Source organism: Ovis aries, chromosome 2, assembly GCF_016772045.2.
Source record: "Ovis aries strain OAR_USU_Benz2616 breed Rambouillet chromosome 2, ARS-UI_Ramb_v3.0, whole genome shotgun sequence".
Taxonomy (NCBI): Eukaryota; Metazoa; Chordata; class Mammalia; order Artiodactyla; family Bovidae; genus Ovis; species Ovis aries.
This window is the reverse complement of record NC_056055.1, coordinates 493,323-517,019: the sequence shown is the minus strand read 5'-3', so window position 1 is coordinate 517,019 and position 23,697 is coordinate 493,323. Positions and strand designations below refer to the sequence as shown.

General features: G+C 46.6%; 1 long non-coding RNA gene across 1 annotated transcript; it reads right to left on the bottom strand.

Annotated features, from left to right (window-relative positions):
* Positions 1-882: 882 nt before the first annotated feature.
* LOC132659272 (uncharacterized) lies at positions 883-9,884 on the bottom strand. Its single transcript, XR_009599492.1, has 2 exons — positions 1,524-9,884; positions 883-1,380 (listed from the first exon to the last, which is right to left on the bottom strand). It is a non-coding gene; the product is annotated as an uncharacterized LOC132659272 (long non-coding RNA).
* Positions 9,885-23,697: the final 13,813 nt, after the last annotated feature.

Here is a 23,697-nt window from a genome sequence, read left to right as displayed (position 1 = left end):
ATAAAGGACTCAGGCTTTGCTGGAAAGACCATCAGCCACGTTCCATCTGATTTTCTTCTCTCAGACTCTTGATTCCAACAAGACCATCCATCAGTCAGGAAAATCCTTGCCTTAATCCCAACCATAGCATTAATTGTGGAAAACACCCCACGGAGCTGAGAGATTTGAAAACTGGTAACAGCTGCTAAGAAAAGTGTGATTTCTTTGGCTTTATTTTAAATACATGTGTGCATATTACATGATACACACAAATATCATACATGTAGTAGGAAAAGGCCAAGTGGTAGACATGAGGAAATATTTCTAAGATCTTTAATTTTGTGAAGCAAAACTACATTCATCTACAGCTAAAATTATAATTTTAAATAGTAAGCCAAACTAGCATGTAAGAATAGGATTATAAAGCTCTTTATATTCGTAAAATAATTAAAACAAATTTCATAGAGTAACAGGGATTTTAGTCATTGTGAAATAATACATAAATGTAAGGTTGTGATTCTTTAAAATTCAGTTTACTTACTGTGTCAATGACAGATGTTTAAGGTAGCAGATTTGAAGTCTTAGTAATACAAATATAGTTGATTTTAAATGTAATGTTTCGTGGTACTTCATCTAAATAGGTAACCTCAACCCTCTGCAGTGACTATAGTGAGGTGTTTGGTATGCATTTTGCTCTTGTTGCAATGAATGTTCAGGAGCACCTCATATATCACAGGAGACCTGGACCCTCCAGGAAGGGGTGTGGGAAGGGGGAGGGTAGGACTCCTTAGGACCCAGATGTGTGCGTTCAGGGCGCCATTATTCCTTAATTACGGCCTGCGTAAACCTCACACTGCATTTGCCAGAAAACAGACTCATTCACACAACACTGAGAGGGCGATAAAGGCAACTGGCTTGACATTTAATTCAGCAGGTTCTAAAAATGTGAGTAGAAACAAATAGAAAGACTCAAGACTTGGAACAGGGACACCATACAATCCTGAGGTCAGGCAACCAAAACAGAATGGAATTAAATTAAAATTAGCGACTGAAGAGCAGCAAGAACATTGAGGATGTCAGTGTGAACTGTAGTGGGGGAGGCGGTTTTATCAGGAACTCACTGAGGTCTGAAACCCGACTGTGGGGCCTGGGCGTCGCTAAGCAGGATGGCAGGCTGCACGGTAACCGCGTCCTTGGCTCCTGGGGATGCTCGCCTCCCACGCTCTCTGCTGCCTCCCTCCAGCTCACTGGGCCTCACTCCCTCCTGGAAGGAACTGCAGGCGCTCGACAGTCAAAGGCACGTAGACATCCATCTGTGCCTGGGAACAAGGTGCGGGAGCCTCATGTGAGGGGAAGCTGGGAGAACATCTGGTTGAGATTCACTTTTGAACTTTTTGGCATCTGAAATGGAAAATGAAGACATATAAAATTATACATATCAGTTCAGTTCAGTTGCTCGGTCATGTCCAACTCTTTGTGACCAGGGACTGCAGCACGCCAGGCCTCCCTGTCCATCGCCAACTCCTGGGCTCGCTCAAACTCACGTCCATAGATTCAGGGACGCCATCCGACCATCTCATCCTCTGTCGTCCCCTTCTCCTCTCGCCTTCAATCTTTCCCAGCATCAGGGTCTTTTCTAAGGAGTCGGTTCTTTACATTAGGTGGCTGAAGTGTTGGAGCTTCAGCTTTAGCATCAGTCCTTCCAATGAATATTCAGGACTGATTTCCTTTAGGATTGACTGGTTTGATCTCCTTGCAGTCCAAGGGACTTTCAAGAGTCTTCTCCAACACCACAGTTCAAAGGCATCAGTTCTTTGATCCTCAGCTTTCTTTATGGTCCAACTCTCACATCCATACATGACTACTGGGAAACCATAGCTTTGACTATATGGACTTTTGTTGGCAAAGTAATGTCTCCTTTGTACTATTTTTAGGTAAAAGTCCAAGAAGACAAATAAATCTGTAAAGATTAAAAAAAATCCTATTACTCTTTGAAGATGATATATTTGTTTACTCAGTAAAACCAAGAGATTATAAGAAAGAAAACTACCCCTTTTTATTGAATGACATTGTAGAACAATCAGGGATTCATACACAACATTCATGGGTAGGAACGCCTGTTAGCAACCAGATGCCTTCTGCTTCCAAATGAATTACAAATTCTCTCTGGTTCTAATAAAAATCCCAACAGGTTTTTACATGGACCTTGAAAATGGCACCTAAAAATTTATAAACGAAAAGTGGAATGGTGACATTTCCTACTAAGTATCAAAGTACTTATGATAGGTATAATGATTTTGTTGTTGTTCAGTTGCCCGGCCGTATCCAGGTCTTTGCAGCCCCATGGACTGCAGCATGCCAGGCCTCCCTGTCCCTCACCGTCTCCTGAGTTTGCCCAGGTTCATGCCCACTGCATTGGTGACATCAGCCAGCCATCTCATCCTCTGACACCCTCTTCTTCTGCCCTCAGTCTTTCCCAGGAGCAGGGATTTTTCCAGTGAGTCAGCTATTCACATTAGGTGACCAAAATACTGGAGCTTCAGCTTCAACATCAGTCCTTCCAATGAGTATAATGATAAACATACTGAAATAAAGATAGCCTCACCAGTAATCAGGATGGTGCAGAATAAAGCTCTGTGATTCCACTTACATTCACCAAGTGGTTAGAAAATACAGTCTGGAAGTACCACATTCTGGTCAGCGTCTAAGATCACACGAGATCATGAAGTGTTGCGTTGAGGGTAAATGTCCCAAACACCTGTTTTTATTGTTTATTCACTAAATTGTGTCTGACTCTTTCCAACCCTGTGGACTGTAGCCCACCAGGCTCCTCTGTTCATGGGATTTCCCAGGCAAGAATACCAGAGAGGGTTGCCGTTTGCTCCTCCAGGGGATCTTCCAACCCAGGGATTGAACCTGAGTCTCCTGCTTTGCAGGCAGACTTTGTCACTGAGCCTCCAGGGAAGCTTCCCCCCAACACCTAAGACAGCCGTTCAAAGCTAGTGAACACAGTGAGCATCTGCCCATCTCCCCCACGGCTGCACCTTGAGGAATTTATCACACAAATCCCAAGGGGACATAAAATCATCTTCATGGCCAGGTTATTTGTAAAAGGGAAACACTGGAAATGTCAGGGACCATTATAGGAGAATGGAAAAATATATTGCATTATACCCTTTGCAGAGAGCCATAATATTTTATTATCAGTTAGGTAGTATTTTTTCTTAAAGAAATTAAGTTATCCTAATTGGATCCTTCAAGATTTCAAGATACCAAGTTATCATAATTTAAAATTCTGTCCCTAACAAAAGTATTTGTTTTATGCATTTTCCTCTTAAATAAATTGATTTCCTTTTCTTCTCTCCCACAACCCCCTCCCCACTCTACAGTTATGAAATAAAGATATTTTCTGTGCTTTCCATTTTCTTAAAATCCAAGCAAACCAAACCAATATTCCTAATCTTATGGTGTTTGAAATGAGAAAATCTAGCACCTTAAAATGTAGGTTCCCACTTGGAGTAAATAGCAGGGAATTTTAAAAAATCAGTTTTAGCAAATCCTGGACCAACTGATGGCACCCAAACTTTTAAACAAGGTCAGTAGGCTTGCCTGGGCACGCGAGAGGAGACCGTGAGTGCTCAATGATACCTGCTTGGCATCAAAATCTGTGATCCTGTCTTCTTCACAGATCACACCTTCTACCCAATAAAGATGCTCTTCACTGTTACTGGGAAAAAAAAAAACGAAAACAAAATGAAAACCCTTCAACATCATGAACCACAGAAGCTGAGTTATCTCTCTAATGTGTGTGCTTAACAGTCATTTTTCCTTTGTTTTCTTTTAAGCAATACGAACTCTGTTATCAAGTTTTTATGATTTGTTCTGGGTTTATTTGTGTTTACTCTCTAATCATTGCTCATACCTTAATTTTAATGGACTGCTATTCTAAAACATCTCTTTTAGATAAACTATTTTTTTTTCTTTTTGCCACTTCCAAACCTGAGAGTTGCAACTCTTTAAATATGAAGTCATTTTGCTGAATTTTATTTGATAACCATAATACCGTATTACTTATATTTCTAATAATCAGAGATATTTATTTCTAGTAAAAGTTTCCAGCATGGTTTGAGGATAAACACTGTTTAATTATTAGTATAAAGAAGATTTTGCATAGTCACAATCAGACAGGTTGTATTTAGCTGCTGATAGGTTTTTCCTCCTAGGAGACTGAGTTCCAGAAGTCTAAGAACTCTGCCTGTTTTCCTTATCACAGAATTCCCTCAGGCATGTAGTAGGGGAACAAGCATTCCTGGGTTTGCTTACAGCACTTAAGTAAATTCCTACCACAGAATGTATTAGCATGGAAGAGCCGCTGAACCCAAAAGCCTCCAGTCTCCCTGTAGCAAGCGGCCAATCCCTGCTTTATTAGGGGTTTGTGTGTGTAACACGTGTACACGGAAAGAGGCAAACATCAACCTGAGGTTGGTCATTTTAAAAACTGAGGACATCGATTTAAACATAGGAAAGAAAATGCTGCAATTCTTCCCTATTATTATTTATTTTGTCTGCTGGTTATTATGGAAAACAGTTTGTTTATAGACGAGGAGTGTGTTGAAAAATCATCTGCTCTTGGTCGAAGAAATAAGATGCGATCGGTGCAAAGCCATCACAATATTATTTTATGCCAATTCTCTAAGTCATAATCAGTCCATAAGGACATTTTAAAAGCATAAGCAGGAGGTAAGCACGTTTTCTTAGGGAAGTTTATTGTTAAGGGGAGCAGAGATACAGAATTATAGCTACACTGAAAAATGATCTATATACATTTATACATATAAAGTATAGATTTAATAGATGAAAGATACAATATATTACCTAGTTTCTAGAATTTTAAAGCTAGTTACAAACTAAAGCATCAATAATCAGTAACTGAAGTTTTCCAGTGTTTTTGCTTTATTTAAAGCATAAGATAGTTGGTAAACATTTCATAAAAAGAAACTCACCTTTTCTAGCTTCATGTTTGACACCTTCCTGAACATCCTGCTGGGAACACTGGACTATGAAATTATAATCTTTTACTGTGGCTGAATTTGTAATAACTAAAAAAGTGACTCGAGGTATATATGTTTTCTGAAAATATTCTCAATATACAAATTCCAACAAATTTGAAAATCACATGGCTTTGTAACCTTGGGAGATTAGAATCAAAAATTTGCACATGAATTAAAATTTTAAAAATATATTTACAGTCTTAACATTTTACAGTTGGCTAATTCAAATGAAATGCCCTATAACCGCACTTGATTTCAAAATTCTTTTGAGGCGCCCACTTTTTCATTCCTGCTGGCTTGGGCAGCCCCGCTGCCTGGTCAGGTGACAGTCCCGGAGGCCTGCAGCGACCTCGGGACGCCCTGGAGCCATCTTCCCGCGGAAGCGTGAACTCCGGTGAACCTGCCCGGTTCCTGCTGTCTCTAATCCCCTTGGCGCTCAGCTGACGGGCCGCGTTGGCGTCGGCTCTCAGGAGACCCTCTGGTGCTGGCAGAGCTCCAGCCTCATCACACCTGCGGGGACTTTCTGGCACTCCTGGCTGCAGCCCGGCTGGAGCCCTCCAGACACCCCAGGCCCTTCTGCCTCCTCCCCTTCAGTTTGCTCGGCCTTCCAGTGCAGAAGCCAGTCTGGGGTCAGACAAGCCTGTGTGAGGGGCTTTGTCATAGTTTCAGCAAGGAGCAGCCGTAGGCTGCCAAGGTCAATCAGGCCCAAATCCCTTCAGGCGTGAGGCACGCGGCACAGGGCACTTTGCCGCACGGCGGCGCAAGTCAGCACAGCAGCATCTTTCGTCTTCTCAATGGGGCCTTTGTTCGGCGTATTTCGCGAGCGTCTCCTACATGAAGGCGTTTGAAAGACAGTGGGAAAGAAGTGATCAAAACTTCTAGAGGCCATCGCGGTTGCTGCAGTTACTGATGGAATTTCCTCTGAGTGTGGGTCCTGCGGTGGATTTCAGATGGCTTTCTGTCAGGAAGGGGCGTACGGTGTGATTCTATTTGGAACCTTTGAGATGATCAGATAAAGCTCACCATCCTGAATGCTGTCTCGTAGCCCCGGGTTGGCTCCCTAGTACTGAGCCTCCTTGTGAAGAAGAGAGCTCTGCTCCGGATTCTCTGAAAACGTCCTGTGGTGGGTTTGTCCTTCTGACACACTTCCTGATGGTCTTGGTCAGTCCCGTGCTGAATTCACAGGGCAGGTTGGGGGTGCGGGTGAGTCAGTCCTGGAGCAGGATCCGGAACTTTTATGTGGGTTTCCCAGGGTTAAGTCTTGAAATCTTGAAAGAACTCATGAGCATAACTTTCTAACTCCCGAAACATTGATGATTATTCATTACTTAAAAATTTTCTGCACTAGATGTTTATATTGTCTTTAAAAATGAGCTCCTCTAGTGGCTCAGTTGGTGAAGAATCTGCCTGCAATGCAAGAGATTCAGTTTTGATCCCTGGGTCGGGAAGATCCCCTGGAGAGTGGGATGGCAGTCCACTCCAGTATTCTTGCCTGAGAATTCCAGGGACAGAGGAGCCTTGCAGGCTATAGTCCAAAGACTCAGACACGCCTGAGCGACTACCTGAAAATGTTAAATGAACTTTGGCCAGTTGTGTTTTTTTCATAAATTTATCCATTTTACTGATATTTTCAAGATGATTACTCTTCGGCTGTATCCAGTACACGTCAGCCATCCCCAACCTGCCCAGACGCCAGCATCCCCTGCAGACACCGTCCTAAGTGCAAGTCCCAGGTGTCTGATCAGAACTCGGAGGGAAACGCCTTTCAGCCAGTGGGTGGGGCTTTCTCCTGCACCCCACTGGTTGTGAGTTCAGCCACAACCCTGGTGCGTTTGCTGATCACTGCCTTGCTTACCTATAATCTTCCTCTTGTTTATTTGCAGACATCTTTATATATATGGGCTTCCCTGGCGGCTCAGACGGTGAAGCGTCGGCTTACAATGCAGGACATCCGGGTTCAATCCCTGGGTCGGGAAGATCTCCTGGAGAAGGGAACGGCAACACACTCCAGTGTTCTTGCCTGGAAAATCCTGTGGATGGAGGAACCTGGTAGGCTACAGTCCATGGGGTCTCAAAGAATTGGACATGACTGAGCAACTTCACTTTCACTTTATATATTATAAATATTAATCTTCTCTGTATTTATGATTGTTAAGTAAATTCTCTGTATCAGTATTCACAGAAGTAATCTATGCTCAACATTTATATGACGGGTAACAAAAAACTTTCAAGTTGTTTCAAAATATAACATGTGGTTAAATTATCCCATTGCTCTGGATTTTTCTGCTATAAAGAAATACCTCGAAGACCCATTTGAATAATTCTCAGTGAACAGTTGGATTATTCACAGCTGCACGCGTAAAATCAGTTTAGGCTCATGAATTTTATAGCTTTGTGTCCCAGTAACAAAAGGCCTTGGAAAGCTTGTATTATTTATTTTTAATGCCTCATAAGAAAGCACCAGTAAGCAATAAAGCAGGCCATGAAGATTCAGGAATTATCTGCTCCCGTCACACGTCCTCTCGCCTTTTGGGATTCACCTCTGCTTTGTTTTTCACCAAAACCCAGGAGCAGGGGTTGCGATTCGGGAAGTTCTGAATGTTTGACCCTCACTATCATTGCTGCTGCGACACGGTCATCTTCTCTGGAACTGCTTATTACAAAACAGCTTGCAAACCTCCCAGACCTTCATTACCAGGAAACACCAGGCTCAGCCCTGCGGATCAGCCGAGACTTCGGGAGTAATGGCTGAAACATAAACAGCAGAGCCTCGCACGGGTGGGTGGCATGAGGGCTGGTGCCCCAGGCAGACTCGGGGGTCACTGTCTTTCTCCCCACAGCCCCCGCTGCCCCCACCACAGGGACCCCCATCCAGGTGTGCTCTCAGCCCTCCTGGGAAGTCGTCAATGTGACAAGATTTCTTCCATCAAGAATTCAAAACTCAGAGTAAAACCTCTGCTGTGGTAGTTAATAAACCTGAAAGAGAGAAAGTGAAGTTGCTCAGTTGTGTCTGACTCTTTGCGATCCGATGGACTGTAGCCTACCAGGTTCCTCTGTCCATGGGATTCTCCAGGCAAGAATACTGGAGTGGGTTGCCATGCCCTCTTCCAGGGGATCTTCCCAACCCAGGGCTCAAATCCAGGTCTCCCACACTGTAGGCAGATGCTTTACCATCTGAGTCACCAGGGAAGTTCAGTTAATAAACCTAAACACTCACAATCATAGTGTTTACACACTCCATGCTTACTAGCAAAGTGTAAGAATATTTGCTCAGTCATCATTAATAGTCTATTTCTGAGCATGATATAAACTATACTAGAGGGTCAGAAAGGTGTAATTAATACAAGTGGGTTGATCTCAAGACAGGACGGTCACCAGGGAAATCTCGCCTGAAGTGTGTGCCTGGTGTTTGCTCTTCTTGCTGAGTTGCCCAGTTCTCAGGGGCCGTGGCTTCCTGGTCGGAGCGGAAGCTCCCTAATCTGACAAAGTGGTGACAAGCATGCAGCAAGACAGCCACCTGCCAGCACTGTTTGCTTCCACTTATTTTTGGGCTGAAAGCCAAAAAAGTTACATCAGTTATCCTCTCAGCAGCAGCAGCAGCAGCAACAGCAGGAAAAGGAAGTCTTCTGAGAGTCACAGTGTCTGTGTTCCGCAGGAGCAGGAGCAGCGGGCGAGGGGACAACTCTGCCCAAGAGGAGTTGTTTAAACGTTAGAAGATGCTCTTGCAGGCTTTAAAGTCCTCGCAGCGTGATTCTGGGAGTTGAGAGACAGTTTCACGGTGCTGTCCTGCAAGGCTGCAGGCTTTGGTAGGAGCTGAAATGATTTATGACCATTTCCTTGGAGGTCACATCTCCTCCTGAGCTTCAGTTTTCTCACCTGCACAATTAATATTTTATTTAGATGATATTAAAATTCTATTCCTCCTTCAATATTTTATTAAAGTCCTTCTCAAATCCTTTGCTCCAGGTCATACAAACAAAAACTGGTTCAAGGAAACAAAGCATCTGTGTCAACCACATCCGCACTCTTCCTCTATCTAAACACTTAGGGAAAACCTGACTGACAATGACAGCAAATGGCGTGTCTGAGTGAAGTGGTTTAAACCAGAGTGAAACCAGCACTGAGCACGCACAGTTCTCAAGAACACGTGGCCCTCTGGTCGTTCCCGGGGACGTGCCCAGCACATGGACCCTGGTCTTCACCCAATACCCTTCAGTCTTAATGAATGTTGAGTTAGCTTTACTATGACTGTACTATAAAATAAGTATACATTTGTGTGGAATCAGTTCAGTCTCTCAGTCGTGTTCAACTCTGTGACTCCACAGACTGCAGCACGCCAGGCCTCCCTGTCCATCACCAACTCCCAGAGTCCACCCAAACCCACGCCCATTGAGTTGGTGATGCCATCCAACCATCTCATCCTCTGTCGTCCCCTTCTCCTCCTGCCCCCAATCCCTCCCAGCATCAGGGTCTTTTCAAATGAGTCAGTTCTTCGCATCAGGTGGCCAAAGTATTGAAGTTTCCGTTTCAGCATCTGTCCTTGCAATGAACATTCAGGATTGATTTCCTTTAGAATTGACTGGTTTGATCTCCTTGCTGTCCAAGGGACTCTCAAGAGTCTTCTCCAACAACACGGTTCAAAAGCATCAGTTCTTCAGTGCTCAGCTTGCTTTATGGTCAAATCACATCCACACATGACCACTGGAAAAACCATAGCTTTGACCAGACGGACTTTGTCAGCAAAATAAAGTCTCTGCTTTTTAATATGCTGTCAAGGTTGGTCATAGCTTTTCTTCCAAGAAGAAAGTGTCCTTTAATTTCATGGCTGTGTCTTTTAATTTCAAAGCGTCTTTTAATTTCCACCATCTGCAGTGATGTTGGAGCCCAGGAAAATGAAGTCTGTCACCGTTTCCACTGTTTCCCCATCTATTTCCCATGAAGTGATGGGACCAGATGCCATGATCTTCGTTTTCTGAATGTTGAGCTTTAAGCCTGCTTTTTCACTCTCCTCTTTCACTTTCATTAAGAAACTCTTTAGTTCCTCTTCACTTTCTGCCATAAGGGTGGTGTCATCTGCATATCTGCACATCTAAGGTTATTGATATTTCTTCCTGCAATCTCGATTTCAGCTTGGGCTTCATACTATCGTGTGGAATAATAAAATTCAAAATGGATTGATTTTAAGAATAGCTCACATGCACACACATATCTTGCTTGGAGACTCGTACAGGCCTGGTGATGATGGCGATTTTGAGGGGCAGAGTGGTGGTGTCTGCAGACACACAGATGGAGACAACCGTCCATCACTGCAGGTACTGGGTCCAGTGGCCCACACGGCAGCCTGAGGCTCCTGAAGAAGCCAACTGAGGGCAGGGAGCTGCTCCACGGGTCACAGTCCCCACACCCCCCTGAGGACAGTGTTGGGGGTCACAGGGGCCACTCCGAAGGCCCTTGCTGTTGCTGGGATATGCCTGCCGGCACACCTCCTGCAGCACCACCACCTCAGAGCCTCTGCCCAAAGGTGCTCACCACCTGTGGAAGGAGTCTCTCCTCTCAGAAACGGGACGGACTGTGGAAATCCACAAAACCCACCAAATTCACTCACCTAGTTTGTCTTTTGCATGGACCTGCACGTGGTGACCACAGAGGCAATTTGCAGGTATTTACACACATCACTTCATGGGAAATAGATGGGGAACAGTGGAAACAGTGTCAGACTTTACTTTTTTTGGACTCTAAAATCACTGCAGATGGTGATTGCAGCCATGAAATTAAAAGATGCTTACTCCTTGGAAGGAAAGTTATGACCAACCTAGATAGCATATTATAAAGCAGAGACATTACTTTGCCAACAAAGGTCCGTCTAGTCAAGGCTATGGTTTTTCCAGTGGTCATGTATGGATGTGAGAGTTGGACTGTGAAGAAGGCTGAGCGCTGAAGAATTGATGCTTTTGAACTGTGGTGTTGGAGAAGACTCTTGAGAGTCCCTTGGACTGCAAGGAGATCCAACCAGTCCATTCTGAAGGAGATCAGCCCTGGGATTTCTTTGGAAGGAATGATGCTAAAGCTGAAGCTCCAGTACTTAGGCCATTTCATGCAAAGAGTTGACTCATTGGAAAAGACTCTGATGCTAGGAGGGATTGGGGGCAGGAGGAGAAGGGGATGACAGAGGATGAGATGGCTGGATGGGATCACTGACTTGATGGCTGTGAGTCTGGGTGAACTCCAGGAGATGGTGATGGACAGGGAGGCCTGGCATGCTGTGATTCATGGGGTCGCAAAGAGTCGGACATGACTGAGCGACTGAACTGAACTGAACTGAACTGAACACACAGAGGCACACACCTATATTAGTGTCTGGACCCTAGTGAGCGCTAATAAGGACTATAAGATACAGAAAAATTATGTAATGTACAGTATATATGGTAGAAAAGTTATTTTATATGCTGCATATTAAATATAAAACACATAGAATCAAATATATATTTCTTGTAAGAATCAGAAAGGACACAAAGAGATAAGTGCCGGGAGCCAGCGTGAGGAACTCTGCCCGTGGCAAAGGTCACGAGGAAGGAGGCTCGGCGTTACGCAAAGGCGAGATCGAGCCTCAGGAGACCCCCTGTTCCCAAGCATCTACCCCCAAAACCAGAGTCTGCCTACTTTACTGTTTTATGCTCTCACCTACACCTCTGACTTTATGAGGGGCTGCCCCCACCACCACATCTCTCGGAGAAAGAGTTAACTTGCAGCTCCAGTCAATAAAAATTCCTGGGCATGACAAGAGTGTTTCAACTTACAAACTCCTCTGAAGGTTCTCTAGCCTGCCTGAGCAGGTTCGTCCAGCCACACGTGATTGTTTACAGCCTCCCAACCATGAGAGGCACAAGATGCTTTAAAGCTTTCTAAATACAGACTCTTTTGAGAAGTTAGAAAATTATTAGTATAATATAGTGGGTTGATTAGAAATTATATTGGTGAAGGGTTTTTCATTTGTTGAGCCAATATTTGCTGCTAAATCTCCATATTCCCTGCCCTTATAATGAATATAACTAGCACATGGGAGAAATAAGTATTAACCTTTGATATTAATCATGTTAAATCTTCAGTTCAGTTCAGTTCAGTCGCTCAGTTGTGTCCGACTCTTCGTGACCCCATGAATTGCAGCACGCCAGGCCTCCCTGTCCAGCACCATCTCCCGGAGTTCACCCAGACTCATGTCCATTGAGTCAGTGATGCCATCCAGCCATCTCATCCTCGGTCGTCCCCTTCTCCTCCTGCCCACAATCCCTCCCAGCATCAGAGTCTTTTCCAATGAGTCTCAGCTCTTCGCATGAGGTGGCCAAAGTACTGGAGTTTCAGCTTTAGCATCAGTCCTTCCAAAGAACACCCAGGGCTGATCTCCTTCAGAATGGACTGGTTGGATCTCCTTGCAGTCCAAGGGACTCTCAAGAGTCTTCTCCAACACCACAGTTCAAAAGCATCAATTCTTTGGCACTCAGCCTTCTTCGCAGTCCAACTCTCACAACCATACATGACCACTGGAAAAACCATAGCCTTGACTAGATGGACCTTAGTCAGCAAAATAATGTCTCTGCTTTTGAATATACTATCTAGGTTGGTCATAACTTTTCTTCCAAGGAGTAAGCATCTTTTAATTTCATGGCTGCAATCACCATCTGCAGTGATTTTGGAGCCCTCCAAAATAAAGTCTGACACTGTTTCCACTGTTTCCCCATGTATTTCCCATAAAGTGGTGGGACCGGATGCCATGATCTTCGTTTTCTGAATGTTGAGCTTTAAGCCAACTTTTTCATTCTCCTCTTTTACTTTCATCAAGAGGCTTTTTAGCTCCTCTTCACTTTCTGCCATAAGGGTGGTGTCATCTGCATATCTGAGGTTATTGATATTCTCACGGCAATCTTGATTCCAGCTTGTGTTTCTTCCAGTCCAGCGTTTCTCATGATGTACTCTGCATATAAGTTAAATAAGCAGGGTGACAATATACAGCCTTGACGTACTCCTTTTCCTATTTGGAACCAGTCTGTTGTTCCATGTCCAGTTCTAACTGTTGCTTCCTGACCTGCATACAGATTTCTCAAGAGGCAGGTTAGGTGGTCTGGTATTCCCATCTCTTTCAGAATTTTCCACAGCTTATTGTGATCCACACAGTCAAAGGCTTTGGCATAGTCAATAAAGCAGAAATAGATGTTTTTGTGGAACTCTCTTGCTTTTCCATGATCCAGCGGATGTTGGCCATTTGATCTCTGGTTCCTCTGCCTTTTCTAAAACCAGCTTGAACATCAGGGAGTTCACAGTTCATGTATTGCTGAAGCCTGGCTTGGAGAATTTTTCCTTTTCTTGATTATAACCCCTTGCACCCTCACCCCATAGGAATGCATCTTTATCTGGTACCTTCAGAGGGGGGCACCTAGTTTAAGAAAAAATCACCCCTGGAAAAAATAAGTTTTCTGGTTGACTGACCATTATCAGAAAGGGCCATAAAATGTCAGCAGGACTCATGGCCAGAAGATGATGTAAAACCCCTAAGACCTTTGTATAATTTTATATGAAGCACCTGATTTTGACAAGGGTCAGGTCTGCTGACCCCACGTGACTCTGTATTCATCCCTATGTATAACAAAAACTATATAAGCAAACCTGAAAATAAAGAAATCGGATCAGTTTCTGGAAAGACTGAATCCCCCGTGTCGTTCTTTCTTTCCCCTTCTGGCTGAATTCCCGTCTGGAGTGTGGGTACTCTCCAAGCCTGCTAATTTTGCCTGGGCTTCTAAGATCTGATCGGGGAGGCCTCAGTGTCTCCTCTCCTTCAGAACGGAAAGACGCCTGTGGTCTACGTAGGTGGTACAGATTCCTTGTCTTGGAGTTTTATTGGTATTCCACATAAACCAAGTTATTCAGCCTCTTTTTCTCCACTAATTTTCCTATTACGCTATTCTTTTCTAATCTCTCTTTATATCTGTAATTAAATAAGTTTTTTCCTAGGACGCTGATTCTGTCTCCCCTTTGAATTACCCTGGATCTACCGGGGCTGGACCCCGGCAGATAAGGAAGAAAGATGTGAGGTGGTGGGAACAGCCCTGGAGAATGGAGCTTGCTGCCCTCACTCCTGGGCTCTGTGCTCGAAGAGCAGGTCAGGGCCCCTCCGCCTGGGGCTCCCGTTCTCATCCCCACACCCAGCCTTTTCCTTAAACAAGTTCTTGTTAAATGCCCACTCTGTGCACCAAGATTTCAGAGGCGAGCAGGCCGTGGCCATCTTTTTCTGTACAGGAAGCTCTGTTGTCTCCTGGACTCTGATCCGTGAGGGAGCACAGGTGTGACCAAGGTCCGGACAACTGCGCGGCGGTCCTGGACTCAGAGGAGCACCCGCGAGCGGGCTCCTGGTGGTCGGGAAAGTCCCTTCTGATGACGCAGCCCTTGACCCGGGATCTGCAAGTCTAGGAGGACTTCCTGGCAGAAGTGAGAAATAGAAGAGCCCCAGAGGGGTGAAGACCCCCGAGTCTGGTGCAGAGGCAGGCCATGGGGCTGGGCTGCAGGGGATGGGGCAGCAAAGGGAGGGGCCCGCAGCGAGCAGCTCAGGCAGGGCCCGCGGGCTGAGGGAGAAAGGGCAGCCCTGGATTTCTTCCATGGTCAGCAGACACCACGTGGAGGGTCTGAGCTGTGAACAGTATAACCTAGACTGCGTTCTTGGGTGGAGAGTGGGTGTGAACTGGAAGGGGGCCTGGGCACCCACCCCTGAGCTCTGCAGGCTTCCCTCGGTCCGATGGCAACAGGATCCTGGGAGGCAGTGGAGGAAGGCGTAGGCCTGGGTTTGGTCCAGGGAGGAGCTCCTAGGAGGCGAGGAAGCTCCGACCGGGATGAGGAGGGAGGAGGAGGAGCAACGTGGTGTCCTCGGTGCCGGCATCAGAGAGTGGAGGGTCACGGCGTGAAGCGTGGTGGCTTCTGGAAGGAAACGTGGGGCGGTGGGGGCCGAGAGCCCTCAGGGGGACACGTCTGAAGGGCGAGGGGCTGCTCTGCCTGTGGAGCTCTTGGCGGGCCGTCGGGGCTGCTGAGGCCCGGCGCTGGCAGACAGACAGGGATGGGAGTACCTGCTTCCGGGCCTCTGGTCCTCCCCTCCGCCTCTGCCCCTCCCCTCCGCCTCTGCCATCCTCCCAGACAAGCTGCCGGAGCTGAGCTGCCGGCTCCTGTGAGGTGTAACCCTGTTACCGCAGCGCAATTAGCAGGGCCTCTGACAGCGCAATTAGTCTTTCCCATCGCTGATCCACCGTCAGCATCTAGCTGGTAAATAACGGAATCTAATTAATACTCTGGAGGGCTGGGAAAACTTGACTGCCACTGTTTTCTGTACTTCTGGGCAAACGCAGTTCTGTGTCCTGTGCTATTTAGGCTTTGTGGCAACATGTAAAGTCACCAAATGAAATTAGAAAATAAACAAGTGAGTTGGGCACGTCTTGTGTCTAAGTCCTAGGACTCATCCAGCCACCCCAGGCCAACGTGAATCGGGTACCTCTGCTTAGGGGACAGAGATCTGAGGCTCAGCCGCACCTCTGTGCCCCCCCTCCAACCCCGCCACTCCGCCCTCCCGCAGGCGAGGGTGCCAGAGGGGTCCAGGAGCCTGGACGGTGCGCCTGCCACTGGGCTGGTCCGGGGAAGGGCGCCCCTCCACCTGCAGGCCCGCCAGCCTCTTTCTTCCGGAGGGTGGGGGCTGCCTCACCCCCGGTGACCGTGCTGGGGAGAATCAGCCACAGGCAGCAGCTGAAAATGTCACTTCCTGGGAAGAGGAAGCAAACAGGGAATTTAGCCTCAGCGGACCTGGCAGGATTCCTGAGTTTCCAACCTCAGGTGACTCAGCCTCCCTGAGGTCAGCAGGAGGAGGGCTGCCTTTGGCTGAAGAAGCCCGTGGACGTCAGCAGCAGCCCCTTCCTCGTCTGAGGTTGACACCCCCACCCCAGGCCGCATGTCACCAGGGCTCGCCCACGACGCGCAGGTGTGGGCCCCGGCCACCAGCCGAGTGACAGCGGTGCCACCTCCACCACGGCCTTGGCTGCCTGTGGATGGGGGCCCATTGTCATGAGAACCCCAGGAGGCTGGGGGCTTTCTCTGCCAAATGCAGCCCGTTCCTGGAGCAGAGACCAACATGCTTCCTACATTCTCCTGCCCAGTGGGGGCGCGTCCTGCATCACAGGGCCTCGTCCTCCCTGCAGAGGTGGCATCAGGCAGGTGCGTGCTGGCACAGGGGCGGCGCCGTCTGGCCTGGGTCTCCTCCACTGAAAGGACAGCCATCATGGCCTTGTCACCAAGGTCACACAGAGCACAGCTCAGAGAAGTTCTCCCACACATCGTCATGGCCTTAAACATATATATATATTTCATATCCAAGGGATGTTACCACCAAGTCTACCCATATTAGAGCAAGGCAAAATACAGTCTTCAGCTTTAAATTATGACTTAGCACAAATTTGAAGAGATATTATTTTATCAAATATTCCTGTTGGGTATTTTACAATATGTCTCTATTGAGTTAATGTCATTTGACCTTTATAAATGAGTAGACTCTGTATAAATGAATAAAATACAAGCCAAGATTGATCTTATTATGTAACATTGTTAAAGAATCAAAATGCATTTCCCCTACCAACTTATTTCTAGTTTGTTTTCGTCTGAAACAAGGAAAATAAGCAACGATCACCAGGAATAGAAAATGACCTTTCATGGGGCCATGAATGCAAATCCTGGATCTAATAAAGACAGAATTCAGACGGAGCAGACCAAAAGAAATATAGATTAGATTTCCATTTTAGCCTCAGACATTTTGGGGCCCCCTAGCTCCTAACACTCGTGTGTGTGGCCGGTGAGGGTGGGAAGGGCCAGGGCTGGGCTTGCTGGCGAGATGCTCAGGCTCTGTGTCCACAGGAAGTGGTGCCTCCTCCCGCCCAGCTGCAGAGACTGAACCTCAAGCCCCAAATCTGTGTGCACACTCCGTTACTCAGGCGTGTCCAACTCTTTGGGACCCTAAGGACTATAGCCCGACAGGCTCCTCTGTCCATGGGATTCTCCAGGCAGGACTACTGGAGGGGGTTTCCATGCCCTCAGACCCTTGAGGGAGAAGGCAGTGGCACCCCACTCCAGTACTCTTGCCTGGAAAATCCCATGGGCAGAGGAGCCTGGTAGGCTGCAGTCCATGGGGTCGTGAAGAGTCGGACATGACTGAGTGACTTCACGTTCACTTTTCACTTTCATGCATTGGAGAAGGAAATGGCAACCAACCCCAGTGTTCTTGCCTGGAGAATCCCGGGGATAGCGGAGCCTGGTGGGCTGCCGTCTATGGGGTTGCACAGAGTCGGACATGACTGAAGCGACTTAACAGCAGCAGCAGCAGACCCTTGAGTGCTCCTTACAAGGTGCAAATCAAAATAAATCAAAACCTGAAGCACCTTCCTAGTAACCTGCAGGGCCATGGAGCTATTCTGCTTGCAGCCATTCTGTGACAAGAACACATAAGTAGCGTTGCAGACCTTGTGATCCTCATTCTGGTGAAAGAGGAAAATTAACTTTGTGGGGCTTGTAGAGAAACCAGGCGAATTGAGGTTTTGTTTGCATCTGACACTGCCCTTTGTGTTGAAGTGATGAAGTGGCTTTCACAATCTTGCTTTACTTTAACATCTAATAAAAGACGTCCAGCTTTTAAAAATGCATGCCATCTCTTCAAGGTGCGGGGTTAGCTCTGCTGTACTCGGTGTGTCCAGGCTGTGGAAATGGACATTCTTGCACTTGGAAGGATTTGAGAAAAGTCCATAAATATACGATGTTGGTGCCTGGGGGTGCCCCATGGTCGGTTACGTCAAGTCTCTGGTCATTTACAATGAAACACAACGGTCATGTTAATGGAACGGTGGTCAGGCAGCATGAGGAAATGGCCTGTGTCCTATGTGCACAGAGCCGTGGAATGAGGACCTGGAGCCTGCATGCTCTCTGGGCAGAAGCTGGCTCTCTTGCTGTGATGCCCTGGGCAACCAGGGAGCCCCCTCTGCCCTCTGCCCTGCACTCCATGTGTCTGCCGGCGTCACCCGGGCTCGTCCGGCTTGGTGAGCGGATGGTGTGAAAGCTGGACACCTGCTTGTCCTTAGGGACCATTTTTCTGTCTCCCCAGATACCTCTGAACGATGCAACAAATACGACTTTTAGGAGACTGCATTCCCCACAGGCGTTGCCCTGCTGACGTGGGGATCTGCCCTGCAGGATGTAGGCATCGAGGTTCCTTCAGGTACTGGTGGCAGAATAAAGATGCCTCTTTGCTCTTTGCTGGAAAGGAAAGGGTCCATTCAAGGACTCTGCTCTCTCAGTCTATTCCGCCCAAGCTCTCTCCCAGCAGAAGGCTTTACCAGGAGGAGGGCCCCTGGCAGGAATGGGCCCAGGCTGGTTTGCTCCTGGGACAAGAGCAGCTGCAGGGCTCTCCTTGCACAGGGCAACGCCGGGAGGCATGTGCTGTGGACGCCACAGCAGGAGGTCTCCTACTGGCCAGTTTATCAGGCAGGAAAGACACTGAGGGGCCACCCCCACCCCTCACCCCACGTTATACACTGTGAAGGTGGAAGAACCAGGGGCTGGTGCAGCGCCCAGGCCCTTAACCTTAACTTCGGAATTAATACAACTTCTACTCAAATCAGGACGCCTAAAGCGTTAAGTAGGACCCCAGTAATAACTAAACTGGGTTCAGTCCCTGGGTTGGGAAGATCCCCTGGAGGTGAGCACGGCAACCCACTCCGGTATTCTTGCCTAGAGAGCCCCACGGACAGAGGGGTGTGGTGGGCTGCGGCCCACGGGGTCGCAGAGTCGGACGTGACTTGGTGACCAAGCGCAGCACGGCGCGATAGTCGCACTGGGTTGCTGCCGTTGTTTAGTCACTAAGGACCACAGGATAAATCCAGGCAAACTGGCCCCACCTCCAGGCGAAACGGTGCTTTTCTGCATGTTTAGGGAACCATGAGCCTGGGCATCTGCTTGGTTCCCAGGATACTGGCCAGTGAGGCCTGCACCCCAAAGAGCTGGAAGCCAGGGTGTCTGCACCCGAAAGCCCCAGGCAGTCAATCTAGCCCCACACCAGCTTGTAGAAAAGGTAATCAAGGACAGTTTTCATTTTCCTCTGAGTCGGGAGGGAAAACAGAGCAGCTCACGTCCGTTTGCTTGTTTGCTTTCCTCTTGTAAACACGCATGCTGAGGTCTCTGACGATGATCACGGTTCCAAGATAAATTCACACTTCATTCTGTAAGTTGACTGGAGCTGTTTATTTTAAAATGAGCTCCTGTTTTCTTTTCACGGGGTTCTTTGTAATTTCTCAGTTGAACGATTATACTTTCCTGAGCCATTTGCGTCCTCACCCTTCTCGAGGGTGGGAGACCCCTCTGAAGGTCAGCTCTGCTGAAATGACATCAGCCAACTGATCACCACCTTTTCCAAATCATTACTGACTCTGTTAAGACTGTTCAGAGGCCCCAAACCCAAGTCCAGGGGCAAATGTCCTCGACGCAGTCTCCACTTGTCACCTCTCCACTTCTGGTCTTCCAGAGAATTCTCTCCCTCCAGGGAGCAGGCAGCCTTGCATTCAGGTGTCCAGACACACACGCTGCTTTCCCATGGCAGGCCCCCGAGCAGAGAAACTCTGCATGATTGAATTCTTTTTTGCTTTCAATTTGTAGGTAGGAACAAAGTTTGCTAACGAGAAGGGCTGCGTCTCTGCAGCCTCAGCTTTGTCTGATTTCCTGTGGTCAGGAATGGGAGCTGCCTTTCCTCCGGACCATCACCTTCTGAGTCCATCTTGGAGGGTGGAGTGGTGGTGGTGGTGGGGCGTCACCCTTGGGGGAGGGGTGAGGCGTCAGCCCCTCAAACTCTGAGCTCCTCTCGAACCAGCAGAGCACACCACTTGGTAGTCAGCACAGCTCCTCTGATAAAAACCTGGTCTTTGTCTGGAGTGGAGGGTCCCCGAAGCAGGGGTCCCCAACCTCTGAGGTCTAACACACGCTGATCTGAGGTGGAGCTGATGTAATGACAATAGAAATATAGTCACAGTAAATGCAACGTGACTGAATCACCCCCAAACCAGCCCCCGCCCTGGTCTGTGGGAAAATCACCTTCTGTGAAAAGGGTCCCTGGTGGCCCCAAGGGACCAGGCCACCAGTGTTCGGCTGGCTTTGCTTGATCTTGGTCTTGTTTCTCTATCAGTGTAAATATCAACACAGTAGGAAAAACATACTCGAGTACTCTTTTAAAAATAGTTTAGCCTGTATGCGAGACAGCAAAAGAGACCCAGACGTATAGAACAGGCTTTTGGACTCTGTGGGAGAGGGAGAGGGTGGGATGATTTGGGAGAATGGCATTGAAACATGTATATCATATATGAAACGAGTTGCCAGTCCAGGTTCGATGCATGATACTGGATGCTTGGGGCCGGTGTACTGGGACGACCCAGAGGGATGGTACGGGGAGGGAGGAGGGAGGGAGGTTCAGGATGGGGAGCACGTGTATACCTGTGGCGGATTCATGTTGATGTATGGCAAAACCAATACAATACTGTAAAGTAATTAACCTCCAATTAAAATAAATAAATTTATACTAAAAAACAGCTCAGCCTCAAGAATCCCTTTAAAGTCTCAGGAATCTCAGGACCCTTGGATGTAGCCCTGCAGTTTAGGGACCACTCTGTGCAAAGTTAGTGTGTTAAAGGAGCATCACATTTCAATGCGTGTTACACACTTTGGCAAATCTTTTACCTTTTGCATCATTATTACTAAATGAACGTGATTTATACTTGTTTTGTTTCATTCTTTGCTTCTGGAATCAATATTTTACTCCTAATATAGGTAATTTGGAGGTTTTCCTTTTTTCCTGTACTCCAAAATAATTCAGATAGCAGTGCAATAATCAAATCTATAGTTTTCTGAAATTTGCCTGTTAGATTATCTGGATGTTTTGCTTTCTCTAGAAGAGTTCTTTATTGGCTCAGTTTCTTTTGAGGATATTGATTTCAACGTAATGACTCTACTATGGTCAAATTTATAGAACTACAAAGTGAAAGTTTCAGTTTATTTGGGTGCTCACATTTACATGTATAAAATTGCACCAAGTGCTGTTATCTTGGAGTTTTAAATTTTCCTCTGATTTGCGGTTATTTTCCTCTTGTCATTTCTAATTCAATTTATTTGTCTCTCTCCTATTTTCTGATTAAGCTAGCTTGTAATTTCTGCATGTTTTGTTGACTTTCCACAAGCACGTGTTTCTGCTTTAGTCTGCTCTTTGTGTTGTAATTAATCTCCTCTTAACTCTTTACTTAACGTCGTCTTGTGCTTTCTGTTTATTTTAGGGTTGAAAATGCAATTTAAGGAATCGGCTAAATCATATTAGACAAGTAGAGAAGAGATCAGTGAGCTATCAGAGGTCGTAGCTTCGGAAGCAGACACACCCCTGGGGTGGGAGGACAGGGGAAGAAGTTGGGGTTCTGGAAACGAGGACCCAGGCCCTGAGGGAGAGCAGGGCTGCAGGAGGTGCTGGTGCATCTAGGGGGCTGTGATGAGCTGCTCCTGGTGATGCAGAAAACCCTGGAAGTCGGGAACAGCGGTCACGACGCCAGCCTGCTCTATTCCAACCCTTCCTTCAGTTGTTTCCTTTTGAATCTTTTGGTCTAAGAGTGTTTCTTACATTCAAAGTCACACTGAAGTTTTCTCTGTTAGCCAGTTTAAAGTATTTCAATAGGTGCATTGAGCACATTTACATTTACTGAAGTAGGCAAAGTAGTCTCAGTTTTGTCATCTGTTTTGTGTTATATTTGGTAAAGAATCCGCCTGCAATGCAGGAGACCCTGGTTCAATTCCTGGGTTGGAAAGATCCGCTGGAGAAGGGACAGGACACCCACTCCAGGGTTCTGGCCTGGAGAATTCCATGGACTGTACAGTCCCTGGGGTCACCAAGAGTCGGCACGACTGAGCGCCTTTCACTCACCTGTGCTGTATTTATGTGTCCACCAGGCTTTGAGATGGTCACTGGCTCATCTCTTTCTCTCTCGGTTCTGTCCATGTAAGACGGTCATTTGGTTTGCAGAGAGATTGTTATTGCTGTTGCATTGTTAGCTTTATCCAAACACTTCTTTTTAACACACCCTGATCCTCTCTACTTTGAATGCTGATTCTCTGCAGTAAGTAATCTCCCATCTTCCTTCCCAGCATTTGGCTCAAAGTAACCTCCTTTTCTCACATACTAGTAAAGCAATGCTCAAAATTCTCCAAGCCAGGCTTCAACAATACGTGAACCATGAACTTCCAGATGTTCAAGCTGGTTTTAGAAAAGGCAGAGGAACCAGAGATCAAATTGCCAACATCTGCTGGATCATCAAAAAAGCAAGAGAGTTCCAAAAAAACATCTATTTCTGCTTTATTGACTATGCCAAAGCCTTTGACTGTGTGGATCACAAGAAACTATGGAAAATTCTTCAAGAGATGGGAATACAGACCACCTGACCTGCCTCTTGAGAAATCTGTATGCAGGTCAGGAAGCAACAGTTAGAACTGGACATGGAACAACAGACTGGTTCCAAATAGGAAAAGGAGTACGTCAAGGCTGTATATTGTCACCCTGCTTATTTAACTCATATGCAGAGTACTTCATGAGAAATGCTGGGCTGGTTGAAGCACAAGCTGGAATCAAGATCGCCATAAGAATATCAATAACCTCAGATATGCAGATGACACCACCCTTATGGCAGAAAGTGAAAGAACTAAAGAGTCTCTTGATGAAACTGAAAGAGGAGAGTGTGGCTTAAAACTCGACATTCAGAAAACTAAGATCATGGCATCTGGTCCCATCACTTCATGGCAAATAGGTGGGGAAACAGTGGAAAGAGTGGCAGATTTTATTTCTTGGGACTCCAAAATCACTGCAGATGGTGACTGCAGCCATGAAATTAAAAGGTGCTTACTCCTTGGAAGGAAAATTATGACCAACCTAGACAGCATATTGAAAAGGAGAGACATTACTTTGCCAACAAAAGTCTGTCTAGCCAAGGCTATGATTTTTGCAGTAGTCATGTATGGATGTGAGAGCTGGACTATAAAGAAAGAATTGATGCTTTTGAACTGTGGTGTTGGAGAAGACTCTTGAGAGTCCCTTGGCCAGCAAAGAGATCAAACCAGTCAATCCTAAAGGAAATCAGTCCTGAGTATTTCTTGGAAGGACTAATGTTCAAGCTGAAACTCCAATACTTTGGCCACCTGATATGAAGAACTGACTCACTGGAAAAGACCCTGTTGCTGGGAAAGATGGAAGGTGGGAGAAGGGGATGACAGAGGATGAGATGGTTGGATGTCATCACTGACTCAATGGACATGAGTTTGGGTAAACTCCAGGAGTTTGTGATGGACAGAGAAGCCTGGCATGCTGTAGTCTATGGGGTTGTGAAAAGTTGGACATGACTGAGTTACTGAACTGAACCTCCTTTTACTGGAATTCAGTGTCTCTCTGGCAACTGACAAGTCTTTTGTAACTTTTTGTACTCTCTTTCAATTCCTCCCTCTATTTTTAAATAACCCTACTATGTTGTCTTTATTTCAGAAATGCATATCCAAATGGCCTATAGGATTTGCAACCGTATATATCTGATTT